This window comes from Pteropus vampyrus, unplaced genomic scaffold (genome assembly GCF_000151845.1).
Source record: "Pteropus vampyrus isolate Shadow unplaced genomic scaffold, Pvam_2.0 Scaffold4, whole genome shotgun sequence".
NCBI lineage: Eukaryota > Metazoa > Chordata > Mammalia > Chiroptera > Pteropodidae > Pteropus > Pteropus vampyrus.
Window position 1 is genome coordinate 1,664,929 of NW_011888785.1, and position 20,575 is coordinate 1,685,503.

Genomic DNA, 20,575 nt, shown 5'->3' on the forward strand with positions numbered 1-20,575 from the left:
TACCTCAAAACTGCAAACAACTCATACCTCTATCAAATGAATAAGTAAACTGGTATATTGATTGAACAGAATACTATACAGAAATAAGAAAAAAACAAACTGTTGCTGCATGCAATAATTATATATTCCACAAAATAATGTCAGCCAAAAGAAGTCAGCCAGACATAAGCACACAAATTATAATATTTCATTTCCATACAGTTCAAAAACAGGCAAAAGTAAACTATTATAAGTGGGGGCTTCTGGAGTGTGGTTGTATTCTTTCTTCATTGGAGTGTTGCAAAGTGGCTGTGCTCACTAAACAAGGATGCATTTCGCTAAGCACTTATGAGTTTTCTTTTATGTAATTATGTTATATTTCTACAAAAATTTCATTTTATACTCTATATGTTAATTTTCAAGCTCTCCTTACATCCTCACAAACTTGTCAATTGACCTCCAATAGTAATTTTAAAGATTCAGAATTTCAGTATTGACAAATTAGTATGTCAGGTTAAGGAAGGGAGGAATAAAATATTAACTGTGCTAAATGAAAGGCTTTTAATTTCTTTTCAGTTTCAATTATAATCTTTTTTTTTCAAGAAAAATATCAAGGAAGATATTATCATAACCTGGGTTAACTAATATTAAGCAGTGTTCAAGTTAAATAAGTTTTGCCACTTACAATGAATCTTAAAAATCTCTTTTGAAGAAACCCTAGTATCACTCAATTTTGTATCAAAACACCGGAAATTAAGGCTTGGCTGTTTCTTTAATTTTATGACAAGTCACTTGTGGCCATATGAAGACTCAGATTCCTTAGTATTTTTTGATGATCGATCAAAAATTGAATTTGATGTCTCTTTGCGAACCGATATTCGGCATTACTCTTATTATTTTTAAAATTAATTTTTAAAATATCAATATATTATAGAAATATTACACAGGCAGAAATTTTCATCCAAACAAATTCGGTGTTTGCTAAGGAAGAAGAGTGCACTGCAACTTTGAGAATGCATGTGGGAGCCAGAATTGCTTGGGGTGAACGCAGTGAGCGATTTGTCTGGATGGAGTTCGGATTTAACTGAAATTCTCCGTGGTGTTTTTTCTATATTTCTATATTAACATTAAAATGCAGTTAAATGTTAGTCTCAAAACTTTATATTCACTTTTCACTTAGACATTGAAATGTTATATATTTTTTTTACTTTCTTGCCAATACTATTAACACAGACACTTTAAATTTTATTTTTTCCTCAAAGCTACATACAGAAATAGGGAAAAATAGCAGCCTCCTGTCCCACTGTATTATCCCGATTCTTACTCTCAACTCTTTTAGCTAGCATTTAATTGCATATTTCTACATAACATAATGCCATTATATACACATTTTTAAATTTTAGGTATAGCTTGACTTCTTAGTATGAAAAACGGACATTTAGTTCTTGACCTAACTTTAGCAAGATATCTCTAATATGATATCACAAATTGTGATTAAGGTTTTCGCCCAGAATCGAGCTCACCAAGAAACCCATGAGTTTGGCTATTTCATAGTTCTCCTCTTAGCATTATCAAACATCAATTTCTTCTTTCTGCTTTATGTCATACTGATGCTGATATAATGAAGGTCTTGGGGCTTACGGTGGGTTATCACCACCTGCTTGTATTTGAGGGTTTGGGAGCTTGTAGAAAAACCTATTTTTATTGTAAATGTACATGGAATTTGAGGTTTACAGTTTAGTTGCTCTGTCTGTTTTTAATGTGGGGATTTGGGAAGATATAAAATTGCTTTGCCATCTCCATTGCCATGCCATCTTCCCAGCATCCCTAGACTTTCATATAAAATTGAGACAATGACACATTTTCCTACTTAATAAATATATAGCCATTCTGAGACATGCATGCTTGGGCAGTTTTGTTGTTGCACATATAGAGTGTTGCACAAGTTATAGAGTGTACTTTTCACAAACTTAGATAGTATAACTTTCTACATAGCTAGGCCATATAATACAGCCTATTGTTCCTAAACTACAAACCTTTATAGCCTGCATATAACAACGTGAGATTAAATCAAGCACAAGAGAAAATGACACAATCAAGAGATGCAGTCAACACAAGATGTATGTGGGTGCTGCAGCTATAACATGGCATACTGTTTTACAGCAAATGTGCTTCTTATATATAAGTAGAGAGCATGCTCTAAAATAATGACAAAAAGTATAGTGTAGTAAATGCATAAATGAATAATATGGTTATTTATTATCATTACATACATAATTGATATGCTATACTTTTATATGACTGGCAGTGCAGTAGGTGTGTTTATACCAGCATCATCACAAGCGTGTGAGTAATGTCTTATACTATGATGTTACAACGGCTACTACATCACTAGACAATAAGAATTTTTCAGCTCCATTATAATGTTATGCAGTCTGTCATTGACTGAAACATTGTTATGCAGCACACGACTATATAAGAATTAATTTAGAAGACACAAATGTCAACAAATACTGTTGTTGAGGGAAACATGGTAAGTCACTGAAATGGGGGCTGCATGTAACAAAAAAGGATTTTTTCCCAATGAAGACTTATGTGATCATTCCAGTTAAGGTAAAATTTTTTTCATCATAATTCATTTTATGACATTTACCACAAGAAGACTTGGATAATTCTCACAAATGGACATAATTTACTTTCTCTTATCAATTGCATGCTCATGTAGGGATGTGGGTTTATGCTCTTCATTATCATGTTGATCATGGCACTACGCAAAAGTAGTACTAATGGCAACCAGTAAATATTGAATAAATGAACAAATAACACATAAATTGAATTTAAATTATTTTTTGATTAATAGTAAACACTCACATATCTATGAACAGATTGTCTATATATCTTGGAGTTATCTTGTGTGACAGTCCAAAAGCACTTCACTGAAATATTTGCATTATTGATATATGAGCTCCTATTTCCTCTGAGCACAGAGATTCCCAAACAACTAGATTGATGTCAGGTTACAGAGAAGCATTGAGAAGATAGAATTTCAAGTACTCTATTTATAGAACAAGATTGAGTTTGGAATTCCATTGTAGAAGTGGGTTCCAGTTCCTCCTGTGTCAGATCTTCAAAACGTGGCTTTATATTTTCTTTACCCTATCAAACATATACATGATAACATGTATGTCTAAAATGTTCCAACTACTAGCTGAGATAATTAATTTCGCATTATTTCATGGTTTAGATTAATTACTTCTTCCTTGTAGTGATTAGTAAAAGTGTGATTATTAGTAGCATCATTAATTGATTATTTTGTCATACTCATTTGGCAGATTTTAAAAAGTCAGGGGAGCACCTGGGTTCCTATGAGAAGGAAGAGAATGGCTGTTGTTGAAGGAATATAGGATCTAAATGAACCTACATGTCACAACTGAAGAATTCAAGGAATTTGGAATCAGAAAATATAACAATCAGAAAGGACCTTAAAAATCGCTTGTGAAAAATATTGTTTATAGCTCATAATTTGAGCCCAGAAAAATCAAGCAATTAAGCCAAAATTTCACCTACATGTAAGACAAAGTAGAATCTGGATCTCCTGGCTCCCTGTTCAATGATTTTTCTCGTTCATTTTCTTAATTTGTCCTATAGCAAGTTTGTTTCTATTAGCCTTTTTTTCTGGCCTAGACTATTAATGACTAAAAACCATTCACAGAATATTCCAGAAAAAAAAAATTCTACAGGAGTCAGACAACAAAAAGTGTGAAGTCCAGTGAGTTTGAGAAGACTGCTCAGTAATTGAGAAATAGCATGATACCACCTACTTTATTCTAAACAATAAAGCTCAACTTGCCCTAGAATGTTCCAAGGCTGCCCAGAAAATTCTATTACTTATAATTCTCAAATGGAATCATTTACAATTATTTTTATCATGCTTATTCCCAAAATAAATGTATAATTCAATCATCCTCGAGTTCAGCATAAACCTAGGTAGCAGTAATGGGTTATAGTTCAAATGCATTTTCTCTTGATTTTTATTACTTTAATTAATAGATGTTTTATATATGAAGCACAAAGCTCATAGATTCTGAAATCTCAAATCTAAAAATGTATATTTTTCTTGTAAAATTTTATCATTGTATGCATAAGGTTTCTGTTCATTTGGCCTGCTGTGACCACTAAGAAGAGTAATGCTCTTTTAAAGAATGCTTTTTAAAATCTTGACCGAAGTTTAGAATTTAAAACACAGTTAAAATATTATTCTCTAACTTAATATGTTATTAAGCTGGAAATTTGTTATTAAAATAATGCACAAATGAAATGACCTATGGCTCACCATGGTTTTATTTGTTTTTCTTAACACAATCTTAAAATGTTTAAATCTTTCCTATTTTAGAATCGACCATATTATTTTCTATAGCTCAGAATGAAAAATGTATACATATACCATTCCTGAAAAGGTTAATATTGAAAGAGGTCACATGATTTTTTCCTGTTCTTTTTACTTTTTCATTTTTTTCTTTCAAAATTTTATCCGATTCTTCTAAAATTCAAATAGTACAAAAATATAAGATGAATATTATAACAATTATTTTCACTCTCCAAGTTTCCCACCTATAATAAACGCAATTATAAATAAACACAATTAATATTTTTGTGACTATCTTTAAAGATTATAAGCATAAGCAAACATATGTATGTCATTGCCCTACAAATAGGGCCCTACTATATACGTAGATCTACAACTTGAAAATCCACTTCTATTTTGAGGACATATTTATTGGAGTGACCTCATTTTTTATTTCATTAACAGGCATGCCTTAAACTCTAATTTAGCTGACGCTCAATCTCCACCGCTAAATGTAAGCTTCTAAATATACTTACATCAGTAGAACAAAGTACTTAGGGTAGTATGTGAGCAATTTGAAGTTTCACCTTAGTTGATCATACTTTCTATGTTAGAAAATTATGACTAGATTTGGAATAATGATATTAAATCAGATAATTTTTGAATTAACATAAACATTAACACCGAACTCTCTTCCCTAAATCTAAACTGATGTAGTTCATGTACCTGTGTTTTTTCTTTTGAAAAATTTCCTGTGGTTCTTCAGATGATTGTAACCTATTCACTAAAATTGAGACCCAGTCAATTGTTGAATACAATCAGTGGTGGAGCTAACAAGAACACGGGAGATGGCATAATTGATGAAAGATCCAGTGAAGAACAGTTTCAATTTTTAGAGTTGTGAGATAGCATTTGAGATCCTATTCTATATTTGTCAGGAAAGAAATGGAAGTAAAAGAAATCAGATTAGTACATTTAAGAATAAGCTGATGACCCAACTGATGTGCTTAAGCACTCTTTTTACTTTTATTGTGAGAAGAATTTGTCGGTGATCCAAAACTCTGGCAACTACTTAGTAGTTGGCATGATGGAAAGCTGGCCTTCTTTATGAATATTATTTAATTCTGAAAAGCAAAGGAGAAATCGTGAAAAGAGTTTCACTGCCAGGAACTCACCACTCTCGTTTTAAAAAAGTCACTCCACATTTTTTTTTAAACATAACTAATCTTATTATACTCCTTTTGTAAATACTTGTCTTCATGTCATTCAGCTAAAAGAAAGAGCTCACCAGGTTAAATTGGAAAATTAAGAAAAAACATATTCTCTCATCATTTAGATGTCCTCAGAATGCCCAATTTCATTTAGAATATTTTTAATGTATGTAAAAATATACCCTGGGCCATTGTTTTTAAAAAGATAGAACATTCCAGAAATCCCCTGGTAGAGATGATGTTATTAACCAATTGGTGCAATGTATACAAGAGACGTGGGATTATTTGTATAAAAACTTACAGCCAAAGAATTTATGGCAGTAATATAAACTCATGAATGTCCTGTTCTGCCAGGGAGAATTCTCTGCAGTAGCTAGATGACTGATGATGTGGCAGACTGCGATAACAAGTACAGCTGCTTCTATAAAAATGAAATCATAACAAGCTAAAGAATAAATCCTCCATAAGAAATCTCTTAAAATGACAATCTAGTTTGCTTGTTGTCCTGTAATGGGATTCTATCATCTACTTTTTTTCACAACACGTACAAATCAAGTTTACAATATTTCTAGTTCCGGATCTTCAAATGTCATAAAGAAGATAATTTTACAAATGTAATATTTTAAAGGAAAGCATTTTTAAAAAGTAATAAAATAAACTGAAGAGAATTACAGCAAATATGGGGGTCTGTGGTGAGTTTATTCAAGGAAAGCATTTTTAGATACAGTTAGAAAAATGCATCATTAGTGAAGGAAGGCTCCATGTTTTTTGAGTTTACTGTAAAGTCTGATGATTCCACATCCCTTTGGGAAATCCCAGCATATAAAATGTTTTGAAACTTTATTAAAATTCTCTTCTTGCAATCAAACATCCTATGAACAGAAAACTAGGGAATATTACATTTATAGAGGAAAATTCTAATTTTTTCTGATACAACTGAAGATCTTAGGTTGGCTATGAAGAAGGAATGCTTCAGCATACCCTAGGAGAGTTGAGTTCTAGTATTTGACTTTCATTTCTTAAGTATACCCAATTTAAGACTAATTTACAGTTTAATCCTGAAGGAGACTTACACAAATATTTTCTTTATAACTGTCAAATTATGTTTGGCGAGGATGGGAATTAAAATGTTACTATTAATTTTATCTGACCTCAATTATGTTAAACAATTAAAAGGCTTGAGTGAAGCAATGTGATGTTGTCTTTTCCAAAGAAAGAAATAGCAGGGGTCTGGTAGTAAAGAGAGGCTGGAGTGCTCAGCAAAGGTATCCATTTCCATACAGAGGGTGGAGGTAGCCTTTGACACCTATATCAGCAATAGATGTTCTAATGGAGGCAAGATGAGAATGGTTGTATCCATTCATTTATCCAGTTAACAAAATTCCCATCACTTGTATACACTGTAATTGTTAGAAATGATCTTATATTGTGCAAAATTTACTCCTTAATTCCCAAAGATATTAAAAGTACATACATCAATAGGTGTTAATAGTAACCTTTAATTATAGGTCATTTCTCAGCATTCTCACTAAATTGAAGATAGTTTGATACCTGCATGTTATGTAGATTTTTAAAAATCTTAGTGTATGTGTAATAAGTAGGGTAACCATATATTCCAGTTGGCAAAGGTTCTAGTTTCTAATTGTTGTCTTGACAAGAGTCTCCTTTTTACTCTCAAACACCTTTGGATAATTAAATCATGTGGTTATCCTGGCATGAAAACAAACTTGGATATTTCTGGTTCTTTTATATTTACCTGACTTCTCATTGCAGAATTCAAGCAACTTGCTTATAAGACCGAAGTCTGTGTTATATGCTTAAAATGGTCATTTAAAACAACAGTCCTTTAAGCCATAATAGTTTGCACTAGCTATTTCATGTCAATTATGTCAATATTGCTGCTGTTTGTAAAAACGCTAACTGAAAATATGAAGTTAAATCTGATAGAGGAAACAGAAAATCTCAGATGCATGAAAATCTCAGATGCAGGTATACAAGATGCCAGGTTCTCTCTCTCTCCCTCTCTCTCTCTCTCTGTCTCTCTCTCTCTGTCTCTCTCTGTCTCTCTCACACACACACACACACACACACACACACACACATAAAAGTATACTTATGAGAATAGAAACTGCCCCCTTCCCCAAGAATCAACATCAACAAGAGTAATTTAGGTAAAAAGAGATTTCTAAAGAAGTGATTCATTGAGATAAATCATACAGATGCAGAGTCTTAGACCAGTGGACCTTACAAAAAAAGTCATCTATTCCTATAATACTTATAAGAAAAAAAAAGAATTTAAAGATTTTCCTTAGGGACTGAAGGAAAAGCTTCTGAACAGAGAATGTTGTGATACATTGCCCATGTGCAGTAAGTGTTCGACACGTGATAAATGAATAAATGAACGAATGAATGGGCTGAGTAAAGACATTTTTACCTTATATCTATCTCCATTTAAAACTTACATTTTTTCCCAACTGTAAAAGATGAATTAGTCTCATATTTCTTTGTTATAATGTGAACTAAATAAACTTCTTCTTTTGGACTTATTGTATGTTAACTTAAAAATGATTACTTTTAAAAGAATGCTTGATAATGAGTTATAGAATACAGCACAAAAATGAGGAGATAGATTACAATAATTGACTGCTTAGAGTCAAATGCCATCTTAAATACAAAAAAGTTCAGAATTAAAGAAAACATGTACAATGGCTATTCTATTTTTGCTGATGTTCTATTTTTATATTTAAATTAATAACTATTGTCTTCTGCCCTCAAAATTTGTTTGTAACTAGTCCTTTAGAACCAGTTAAAAAACTGACCTATCTCAGAAGAAGTTGTGTTAATATCAGTAACATCAACTCATTTAATCTGTCTTCAAGGGGTATAATGGAACCCCCTGATTCACTATAAGAATCCAGACTGAGTAGCTAGTACTATATTGTTTTTCTTTTACTGGCAATTAATAAATATAAATTATAAGTGTGTCAATGCAGACTTAAAATTGAATCCCTAATTTCCCTATACTGTAACTGCTCATACAGCATCATCTCCAATAGTCAAATTTTACAAACAGGCCAACTTGAAACAGTAGGGTATGAATTAACTGATTAAGTATTTCTTATATATGAGTGGGAAGAAAAGTGCAATTGTACTCATTCTCTAAAGCATTTCTTTTCATGGACTAAGGATATTATGTGTTTTAGCTAAATGATCATGTTTGAACTAAAACTAGGCTGCCCCTTTCCAGTAAACTGGACTTAATATGGGATAGGGGATTTAGACTCTTATTTGGTTTGTAAAGTCTGGCTTGAGAATTTTCACTTTTGCTTTAGTTATCTTTTGGGCTGGAATGTTGGTTTATTTTCATGCTTAATTTTTCTGTGTTTACCAGCTGAAAGGTCTGATTTGTAATGAAATATTTGCAAGTCTCATGCACAGTACCAAAGGTCTGCCAAGGACTGCATGCAAAATGGTCAAAGACAAAATAAACATTTCGAGGACATTTTTTGGCATGGAAATGGAGATTAACACAAAAATGTATTTCCATAATGATAATATTAATGCTTGCATTTATATAACTCCTTTTTTCAGAATGCTCAGAGCACTTAACCTCTGCCTCCATTTCCTGATATTTGTCATATATTTCGAGTGGCTTTTACAAAACTAAGTGGGAAAAAGAAAATGTTCCAAATTTACTATTTCTCAGACATTAACAAGATCAACCAGCTTCAGGGTTTAAGGAGCTATCAGCATGGTGCATAAATTGTTATGTAGATTCTGACTTTTTCCATTTATAGACATAACATTTGGAGCTATGATCCAAGTAGAAATGCGAGCCTTAGTGTGATTGTGTTGGGTCAGTAAGGATGAGCGCCCTCCTGAAAATGCCCAGGTACCTGAAGAACAGCAGGACACAGACTGGTTATGCAGTTCAGATCTCACCAATGGGAGCTCCAGCTTCCTTATCTACTTTTCTGGCAATATTTCTTTGTTTCCAACTCCCAAAAGAGAAGACTTCTTATAATGTTTCACACATGTGTGCATCACGACTATATAAATAGTTTCAAGAAACAAAACTTATACTGCAGCCAAATTCCCCAGAAACCATGAACCCGTAAAGAGCAATCGTTTGCAGCCAAAAGAAAAATCCATCTAGCCTTGAAATTAACTATTGTTCAGTTGTCCATTTTCTCATTGTTCTACAGAATAAATATTTCATAAAATGGAAATTATACGTGTATATATTTTTTCTGTACTTAGAAGGACCAATTGTACCTTGAGAGGGAAGGGAAATTATATAAATACATATTTTACTTAAAAAGATGGTTTGGAAGATTATAAAGAACTCCTTTAAATAAAACAGCTAATAATGCCTCTTGAAACCTTTGAGTTAAAGGCAATGATCCTGCAAAGCCATCGCCTAAGATGGAAAAGGTTAAAGTAATTTCACAGGAGTATGCTAAGAAGTCATGATAAGACGAGGGGGAAAGAGGCATGTCATCCCCCAAGCCTGCTTTCCAACAGAGTCGTACTATTTCCCAAGAGTGTAAGAAAAAGCACCTGACCCTTATTTGCTTTTCCAAAGAGCTTTATTGCTCTATTATGTACTCGTTCCATAATTGGAATGAAAGATATTTTCTACCAAGGACAACTCTGCTTATAATTGGGACTTATATTTTTCAACTCTAGGGATAAAGTTAATACAATGTTTAAAATCTTGTGCCAAAGGATCACAGAAATATAAAAGCTGGAGTAAATTCCCACCTAGCCAATCTGACTGTAAGAAGTCATTGCTTGCCTTCTCCTGGGGCAAGAAAGCGCACTATTGCTGTGACCCAAAGGTCTTCTATTTTATTTGAATTTCTCTAGGTAATTCTGTACTTGATCCAAGTTCTCAACACAGATAGAAGGACTGGGAATACAGGGTTTATGTTTATTAGCAGTAGGTCTATAAAAGGTGAAATGTACATTTTTTTGGTGTTATAGACCACATTTGCAACAGGCAGAAAATAATGACCTTCTTTGATGTGACATTAGATTTCTTTTAAAATTACTTTATCTTCTGATGCTATTTTAGTTGCATAGATTCTGTTTTTATATCACCAGACTACAACCAATTGAAGTTTAGAATAGAGTAATAAAATGGAAACTTAAATTTAAGGAATGTCTGAAAATACTATTGGTGCAAGCCAAAACTTATAAAATGCAGAAAGGCTTGGACGGACTGATGTACGGAGAGCAACATTTATTGAGTTAAGTGCACTAATATTCTATCTACTGCAAGAGTCAGAGCACTGGGGTCCATCAGACAAATATGGTCCTCCTGCCTCCTATATTTGTAAATAAAATATTATTGCAACACAGTCATGCTTACTTGTTTATATATTACCCATAGCTGCCTTCATCCTGGGAGTAGTCACAACAAAGACCCTATTGTGTACAAGGCTGAAAAATTTTACTATCTGACCCTTTACAGAAAAAGTTTGCCAACCGCAGCTCTAGATCAGTTGTTCTCAACAAGACCAAACTCAGACCAAATCTCCAACCATCTATTGACCACCTCCCATTCCAGGACATGGACAATAAATGCCCGGTGCCAGAGAACCCCACAAAATGAAGAATCATCTTCCTCAGAATGAAACCAGCAGCCACTGTGGAGAATTCTTGCCATTGTCATTAAGAAATCTGCATCAATATGGGAGAAGGTATAGATACAAGCAAACTATATGAAGGTACAAAAAGCAGATGAAGGAATAAACAACAGAAGATGAAATGTGCATCTTAGCATTGTAAAATTAATGTGATCCAAGCCATGAAAATTTCCCAGAAGAGATTTTTTAAAATGTTTTCTCATTTTTACTAAAGTATAACATGCATCAGGAAAACATACACAAATCTCAAGTACATATATGAATTCTTATAGTGTATACACCTATGTAACCACGACTCAGATGTAGATAACTAACACACCAGAGTCCCCTCTTGTGCTCCTTTCCAGCCACCCCTCAACTTGCCAAGTCAAATACGATTTTGATTTATATCACGTGCTTAGTAGCCGCTAAGGTGGCCCCCAAGGATCCCTCCCTCCCACATTCACCAGGGTTGCTGTGTGTGATCAATAGCGTACAGTGTAAGTGATGGCATGTCACTTCTGATATTCAGTTATGAAGACTGTGATTCTATCTTGAGTTTTCTCTCTCTCACATACATGTATCACTTGCTCTGAGGGAAGCCATTTCATTAGCCGCTCCATGAAAGGGAACAACATGGTGAGGAAATGGAGCTTCCAGCCAACAGCCAATTGAGTGTGCTTAGAGGAATAATCTTTAGCCCACAGAGTTTAGGAGACTACAGTCCTGGTTGATAGCTTGACTGCATGCATGAAAGAGCCTGAGCCAGAACAAGACCGCTAAGCCACTCCCATTATTTGCAAACAATGACAACGATTTTCTTCCTTTTAAATCTGTATGTCTTTCCATCTAAAGTGAGTGTCTTGTAAGCAGCATATAGTTGGGTCATATTTCTTTTTCTTCATTCTTCCATCCTATGTCTTTTGATGGCAGTATTTAGTCCATTTACATTTAAATAATTGTTGATAGGCATGCGCTCATTGCTATTTCATTGTTTTTTGGTTATTTTTGTTGTTCTTCGTTCTATCGATTTTTTTTCCTTTTGATTTGTTGTTTTTTGTGTGTGTGCTTTGATTCCTTTCTCTTCATTTTTCTTGTATTTTTTGTATGTTTTTGGTTTGTTGGTTCCTAGAGGTTCATATATAGCCATCTATATCTACATCTGTTTATTTTGAGCTGATAGGCATTTAAGGTCAATGATTTCTAAAAGCACTACATTTTCACTCCCCCTCCTCAACTCTTGATGTTTTTGATGTCATGTTTTATATATTTTTGTTTTGTGTATCCCCAGACTATTTATTGCAGTTAATAGCTAATTTTATTTCTATTGTCATTTTATTTTTATTGTCTTTTAACCATCATATTTGCTTTTTAAGTGGTTGGTTCACCACAATTATTGTGTGTTTGCCTTTACCAGTGAGATTTATTTCTTTCATATATTTTCTTATTTCTAGTTATGGCCTTTTTATGTTTCCTGCATTAAGAAGAGCCTTTAACATTTCTTGTATAGCTGGTTTAGGAGTGGTGAACTCCTTTAGTTTTTGCTTGTCTGGGAATTTGGGAAACTATCTCTTCTTCAATTCTGAATGATAACCTTGTTGGATATAGTATTCTAGGATACTATTCTAGGTTCCTTTCTCTCAATACTTTAAATATTTCCTGCCATATCTTTCTGGCCTGTAGAGTTGCTTCTGAGAAATCAACTGATAGCCTTATGGGGTTTCCCTTGTATATGACTTGTTGTTTCATTCTTGCTGGCTTTAAGATTGCCTCTTAATCCTTAACTTTTGCTATTTTAATTACAATATGTCTTGGTGTGGGTCTCTTTGGGTTCATCTGTTGGGAATTCTCTGTGCTTCCTGGACCGGGATGTCTGTTTCCTTTCCCAGGTTAGGAAGGTTTTCAGCCATTAGTTCTTCAAATATTCTTTCTGCCCCTTTCTCTTTCTCTCTTCCTTCTGGAATCCCTATAATGTGAATGTTAAGGTGCCTGATGTTGTTCCAGAGACCTCTTATACTATCCTCATGTTTTAAAATTCTTTTTTCATTTTTCTGTTTTGATTGGGTGATTTCCACTACTCTGTTTTCCAGGTAGCTAATCCATTCTTCTTCATTAACTAATCTGCTGTCAATTCCTTGTAATACATTCTTCACTTCACTTATTGTATTCTTCTTCTCTGATTGGTTCTTTATTACATTTTCTTTTTGTTGAAGTGCTCTCTGAGTTTTTCTATTCTACTCTGAAGTGTGTTGAGCATCCTTATGATTATTTTGTTGAATTCTTTATCAGGCAAATTACTTATCTCCATTTCATTAGGGTTTTTCTCTGGAGTTTTTACTTGTTCTTCATCCAAGACATATTCTGTCTCCCTATTTTGTTTGACTTTGTGTGCTTGTTTCTCTGTGTTGGATCTCTCTCAGTTTTGAAAAAGTGGTTTCTGTGTAGACTGTGTCGAATAGTTTGGGCAGGCCAGATGTAGTTGGGGCAGGTGCCTGAGGTGTCTGGTGTGTTGCCAGGCCTGAAGAAGTATGTTCTAGGTGGAGCAGCCTAGTGTAGACTGGGCTTCTCAATGCATGCTTGACATATCCTGTTTCTTTGTCTGGTGTCAGAGTACAGTCTGGGCAGGGCTGCTCTACCTGCTTGCATTTCAATGTTCTTCTTGCTCCATCCTCCCTAGGGTGGAGCAGCCTTGTATGTGTGAACACCCACGCTTTGCTAGTTCTCTATCTTCTCAGAGGGGGTCAGCCCTACACACTTGCTTAGCAGCACACCACTCAAGCTGCACAGGGCAACCCTGTATGTCAGCACCACAAGGTTTTGCAAGCTTCTGGCTTTCTTCGGGTGGGGCAGTCCCACATTCGCATGCTGCAGTGACTCACCATCTTCACACTTTCTCTAAATGGTCTTGCCTTCTTTTAGAATAAGTAATATTTCTATTCTTCCAATTCTCACTTTATCACATATACTTAAACCTCAAAGAGATTATTATTGTTGTTGTTTTAAACAAAAAAAATCTATTTTTATTTACTCATGCATTTAACATTTCCAGAGATTTGTACTGCCTTCAGCATTACTAAGCTTCCATTTGGAATCAGTACATATCACCACTAACAATAATTCTAGTTGTTGACAAAATAGTCTTATTATCAATTGTGCGCCAACATTCAGTAATTTCCCACTTCCTATATAATAAAGTCCAGATGACTTAGCCTGACATCCATGGTCCTCTACTAAACTCAATTCCAATCCTATCAACTTCCCTATCCAAACTCATCCTCTGAGCTCAGTGAAATTATCCTGATTATATAAATATATGTGCCTGATACATTGACCAAGAAAGACTTATGATTTGTAATTTTAACAAATTACAAATTTGTTAACAAAAGGGGTGGGGATAGGGACTGAAATTGTCTCCTTCTCCCCGTTTTGTACATACATTCCCCCAATTCCTAGCTTCTATGTCAGACCCAGTCTGGGCCAGGATTGAGAAGCGACATGAATGATGTTTAAAGTAGATCTCTTCTCTCATGGGATGCTTTCATAGATTCTACAAAGACCCCTGACTGGTGGTCTCACCTACAGGCTTCTTGACCATTTTATTCATGTGATTCTCAACTCCTCAGAACTCACTTTGTGCCTTCAGAGCCCCTCTAGGTGGCCCAATTGGACAAGCTCTTGGATGCAGGAAGCACTCAGGCATTCCTTGGACAAGCTCTTGTCCTCAGGAAGCACTCAGGCATTCTTTGCCTGTACAAACTCTGAAAGCATGGCCCAATCACAGCAAAGTAAACACATTCCTCACACTGCCATCAGGTGACTGGGTGGCCTTCTCTGCCTTAGATTTTCCTGGCAGGCATCAAGTAGTAATGTAACTCACTTTAAGAGACCCAGGGAGCTCTCTAAGTGGTAACACAAAAAGCCCTCTTTCTTGTCTTGACATGAAGGAGGAATTACCTCTGACATTACAAATTTAGACAATGGTACTCAAAATGTAGGTCTCTCTAAAGAAAGCCTCTTCACCAACCTCCCTACTCTTCAACTGTCTTAATGTGTATGAGGTTTTTGAAGTGCATAACAATTTTTGATTAATTTCGTAACCTGTCTTGGAAACAGTCTTGATTGTTATTGAGTACCTAAATTGAAACTTCCAATTTAATATTTGGTTACATACATTTGGCACATGCTCATTACCAATGCTCTTCCCAACCCTCTCCTTTCTCAACCCACATTCTATTATAATTTCCATGTTGTGATTACAGATTTTGTTTGAATGTAGCACCAACATTTAGGGAAGAATCTTTGAAAATGCAAAACACCTGCTGTTTACAAATTTCTAATTGCTAAAGAATGTATTTTGTTATTTTTCTAGAAACACTGCCTCATGGGAGCTATTTTGGTTTCAAAATGTAAATGATGTAAGTTGGATGGATGCAAACCTTGCTTGGACAAAGTTCAGAACATTCACAGCTAATCCAGTCCAAATGCATATAAGACTTTATTGCTAGTGCAAATTCTGAATATAAACTTAGAAATCTGTTTATCAGGCTTCTTCCTCTGGAGAAAAATATGGATCTAGCATCTTCAGTGGGCTGCAATTAAAACAAAGTATAAAAGCTACTGTTTTGGTGGGGTTTTTTTTAGGTCTATCTCATGCTTTATGTGTTTTAAATACAGTGTAATGAGAGAAAAGAGTTTTGGTGGAATGAATTGGATTAGAGTCTCAGTCCACTATTGAATAGTTGTGTGTCCCTAAGTAAACTATTTTATCTCTCTGAACCTCAGTTGCTTTACTATAAAATGGTAATCAACCAAACTCACCTCACGTAGATGTAAAACACTTTACAGAATCACTAATGATAGAACGTGCTAAATAAAAGTTACTTCTTCTCTATTCTCTAAATTTTCTTTATATCTCTCTTCTGAATTCAACCATACCCACAGTAATCTTACTTATGACTTTCAAATCATTTGGGAGAAAGTAATTTGAAAAAAAAAAGACGTTTCCTTTAAGTGTACCTTCATTGTCCCCTTCCAAGATCATCTTATGCCACAACTGTTAAGTACTTACTCTGGGTTTTCCTCACTATTTTTTGTGCACTTCTTATTTATTAAGGAAGCATTAGTTTCCTTTTCATTTGTCTCATCTCTAATAATAGATGAGCCTCATTGATTTGGAAAGACAAAAGGAGTCCCCATGGTCTTCTAATAATAGGGCCAGCACTGAAAACCACACTTCTTAAGGTTAGCCCATGTATAAGATCAATTGAAGGCAGGTAAAATTTGAATGAATATCATTAACATGATTATTGTCATAATTAGAATAAAAATATTATTGTTTCAGGTTGCATTCACTAGAAGGCAAATTCTGTGATCGAGACTAGAGTACAGGAGGTTTATTAGGGAACACTTTGGGATCAACACTTGGGGAAGAGAAAGAAGAAGGATTGAGAAGAGAGAGTGGTTAGCTGAATCTCAGTCTCAATAAAGACATCAATCAGGAAATATGAAGCTGACATGATGCTCATGGTTGTCCTAAATTAGGTTACAGGGCTGGGCCTTAGGCTTCTATGATGATCAGTTACTGGATAGTCACAGAGCATCCTACGAAGGACATATAGCTTCTAGAGAGGTGGTTCTCTTAAAATTAAATAATCTCCAAGGAGGATTCATATGTCTTCAAATGAAGACAAACTCCCAGCATTTGGAGTAATAAGCCCTTCATTTTTGAAGGACGATTTGGGCATCCACTACACCTGTGATTACCGACTCTATTTTAAATAGCACATTCATGCCTATATGTATAGGGATTACTTGGTGATCAAAATAATGAATCTGAGACTCAACAGAACCCTTGAAGGTTTTTATTTATGACCTCAGGAAAAAAATACAGAACAACTACCAAGTGTTAGAACATAGCTACTGAAGTGCAAAACAGAACAGAACAGTTTTTGCTCTAAAGGACTAGCACACTAAATTTCTAAAATATTAAATATATCTTATGTTTGGGGAGATCGTAATATTATCATCCATATACAAACTCACGTGTCCACATACTATCCTTGGAGAAACCATCTTCTAAACATATATGGACAAACTATAGTCTGTGAGCCAAATCTAGCCACATGTTTTTATAAATAAAGTTTTATTGGAACACAGTCATGCCGCTTTATGTATTGTCTGTGGTTGCTTTTGTACTACAAAGGCAAGGTTACATAGTTGCAATAGAAACCATATGGCTTGCAAAGTCTAAAACATTTTTTATCTGATCCTTCACAGAAAATGTTTGTTGGTCTCTATTCTAATACACTCTGAGACTCATGGGGATACATTTTAAGACTCATTTTCAATATATGAGTGATAGTGATCTGTGTTTCTTTAATTTTTTTGAGAAGCATGTTTTCTACATATTGGAGAATGTGTTATCCTTGATTCTTAATCACATCCCACTTACAGTATAATGCTCATACTATAAAAAATTTTCATTTAAGTCTTTTTCATCTATTCCTTTTCATCATGCAAACTAAAAGCATGAACACGTGTTTAATATAACTCTAGATAAATTAAGTTTTGTCCGTATGGTGTTACATTAATTAATGATTAGATGCCACCCTAGATGAAAATATTCTGTGGTATTCTACAATGCTTTATACTCTTTTCAACATTTTTATCAGAGATGTGGATGAAAACAAAAAGCATATTTATTCAATCTGTGTATGACACAAAGCTGCGTAGTGATAGTTACTACATTGAATGATGGAAACAATATTCAAAAGGATTGCAAAATCTTGGAAAGATGAGCCAAAACTAACAAAGTGAAATTTAACAGGGCTAAATATAAATTCTATATTTGGATTTAAAAAAAATCAAAACACAATTGTACAAATATAGGATGGAGAACACATGGCTAAACAGCCGTAAAAGGTGAACAAGTTTTAGGGTTATAGTTAACAGCAAGCTTAATTATGAACCAACCGTTTGATGTGGATCTGAAAAATGTTCATATAATTTTAGTATGTGCTTTAAAATAATTATGTATTCTATCCAGATGAAGGTGGCTAATTGCATCGCATACTGAATTGGTCATAAGCCATCTGGAAAGATGAGTTCAATTTAGAGAGTGGTTTTGTAATAAGGACCTTGACAAATGCTGTGAATGTTTGACATTTTTCTCCCACTATAGACATCAGATACCTGCTTGCACAGACCTTTGAAGCTAGGATGCAGGCATGACGCTAGGCTCTAATCAGAAGCACTTGCCATAGAGTTTAGTTTGGGAGCCAGAAATGCAAAGCAAAAGGGAATACTTAGTATTCACACTAGCAAGGATAAAATCAGAGACTGTAGATCCAATTTCTTGAGGTAATACAGTTAAATCATGTACTAGGTGTTGTCAGTAGTGAAAGTCATATCTGTGGAGAAGTTATGTCTTTCCAGGAATCAGTTCTGTGTGCAATTTCAAACCTCGTTCCTGCTTATGTATCTCCCGGGCATTTGAAGAATGGTGATCCAGATCAACTCTAGAGGCCTTCTCAATTCTAAATTTCTCTAGTCTCTATTTTCTAGCCATTACTCTTTACAACCTGACAAATGTGTGTACATAGAAAGGTTATAGTGCCACGGACAAAGCAATATAAATGGAAGGGGAATAGGAATAGGAAGTGGGTAGAAACTATTTACTATTAAATGGCTAACAGTGAGTCCTTATCTTATAAAGAGAAATTCGGGTTTTTAATCAACTTGCTCATAAAAATCTTTCACAGGAAAAACCTATGCAACACATGCCATAGGGATACAGCATAATTAGACATAAAAAAAGCAAGTATATGATGTAGAAGTGGAGTTTATGATATTTATACCATGGAATGTGATATGGCTGATGAAATTGCCTAGAGGATATAAGTGGAAAAGATGGTAGTTTTGAATTCTTTCTATTTCGTTTAGACATAATCTACGTAAGCAAAAATTGACAGGTTCAATTTCATCAAAATTAAAAACTTCTGCTTTGTGGATTATGTCTTTGATATTTTATTTAAAAGTCAATAATAAACACAAAACCATCTAGATTTTCTCCAATTTTATATTTTACAAGTTGTATAGCTTCGCATAGGTCTATGATCCATTTTAACTTAACTTTTGGGAAAAGGGTAAGGTTTATGTCTAGATTTGATTTTTACATGTCTAGATTTATAGAACAAAGTGGAGGACTAACCCTAACCCATTTTAAGATTAAAGCTAGAGTAACCAAGATAGTCTGTTCTTCAGTTTTATGTTGGGTATTCTGGGTCTTTGACATTTCATATAAACTTAAGAATCTGTTTGTGACAACCACAAAATAACTCACTAGAATTTTTATTGAGATTTTATTGAATCTATAGATAAAGCTGGAGAGAACTGATATCTTAATATTCAATCTATCTACAAACATTAAATATCTCTCTATTGATTTAAATTTTCTTTAATTTCTTTCATTATAGTTTTATAGTTTTCTTCATATAAATCTTATATTTTGTTAGACTTATACTAAGTATTTCAGGTTTTTTGGTGTTAACGTAAATGGTTTTGCATTTTTATTTTAAAATTCCAATTGTTAATTACTGCTATTTAAGAAAGCAATTGACTTTTATATACTAATCTTGTATCTTATTACCTTCAGGAGGTTTTATGTCTATTCTTTGGGATTTTCTATAGAGACAATTATATCATCTGTGAACAAAGACAGTTTTATTTCTTCTCTCTGAAATTATATATATTTTATTGTCTTATTGCATTAGCTAGGACTTCTTGGGCAATGTTGAGTAGGAGTGATGATGGGGGTACACCTTTTATTTGACCTTAGGGGGAAAGCATCTAGTTTCTCAGCATTAGTATGACCGCTTCTTTTTCTAATTTTTAGCATGAAAGCATGTTGGATTTGTGTCAAATGCTTTTTCTGCATCTACTGATATAATTATATATTTTTTCTTCTTTAGCCTGCTAATGTGACAAATTACATTAATTGATTGTCAAATGTTGAAATAATCGTGTATATCTAGAATAAATCTTACTTGCTCATGGTATATACCTATGTTTATAAATTGTTGGATTTGCTTTGTTAATATTTTGTTGAGGATTTTTATGTGCATGTTTATGAAAGACAATGGTCTGTAATTTTTCTTCGTAATCTCTGTCTTGTTTTGGTGCAAGGGTAATGCACTCGTAAAATGAATTAGAGAGTGTTCCCTCTGCTTCTATTTTCTGGAGAAGAGTGAACAGAATTGGTACCATTTAAATGATGGAATTCACTGGTGACACCATTTGGATCTGGGGCTTTATGCTTTGGAAGGCTATTAATCATCGATTAAAATCATTTAATTGATACAGGCCTATTTAGATTATATCTTTCTCAAATAGATATACAATTTCAGGGTTTT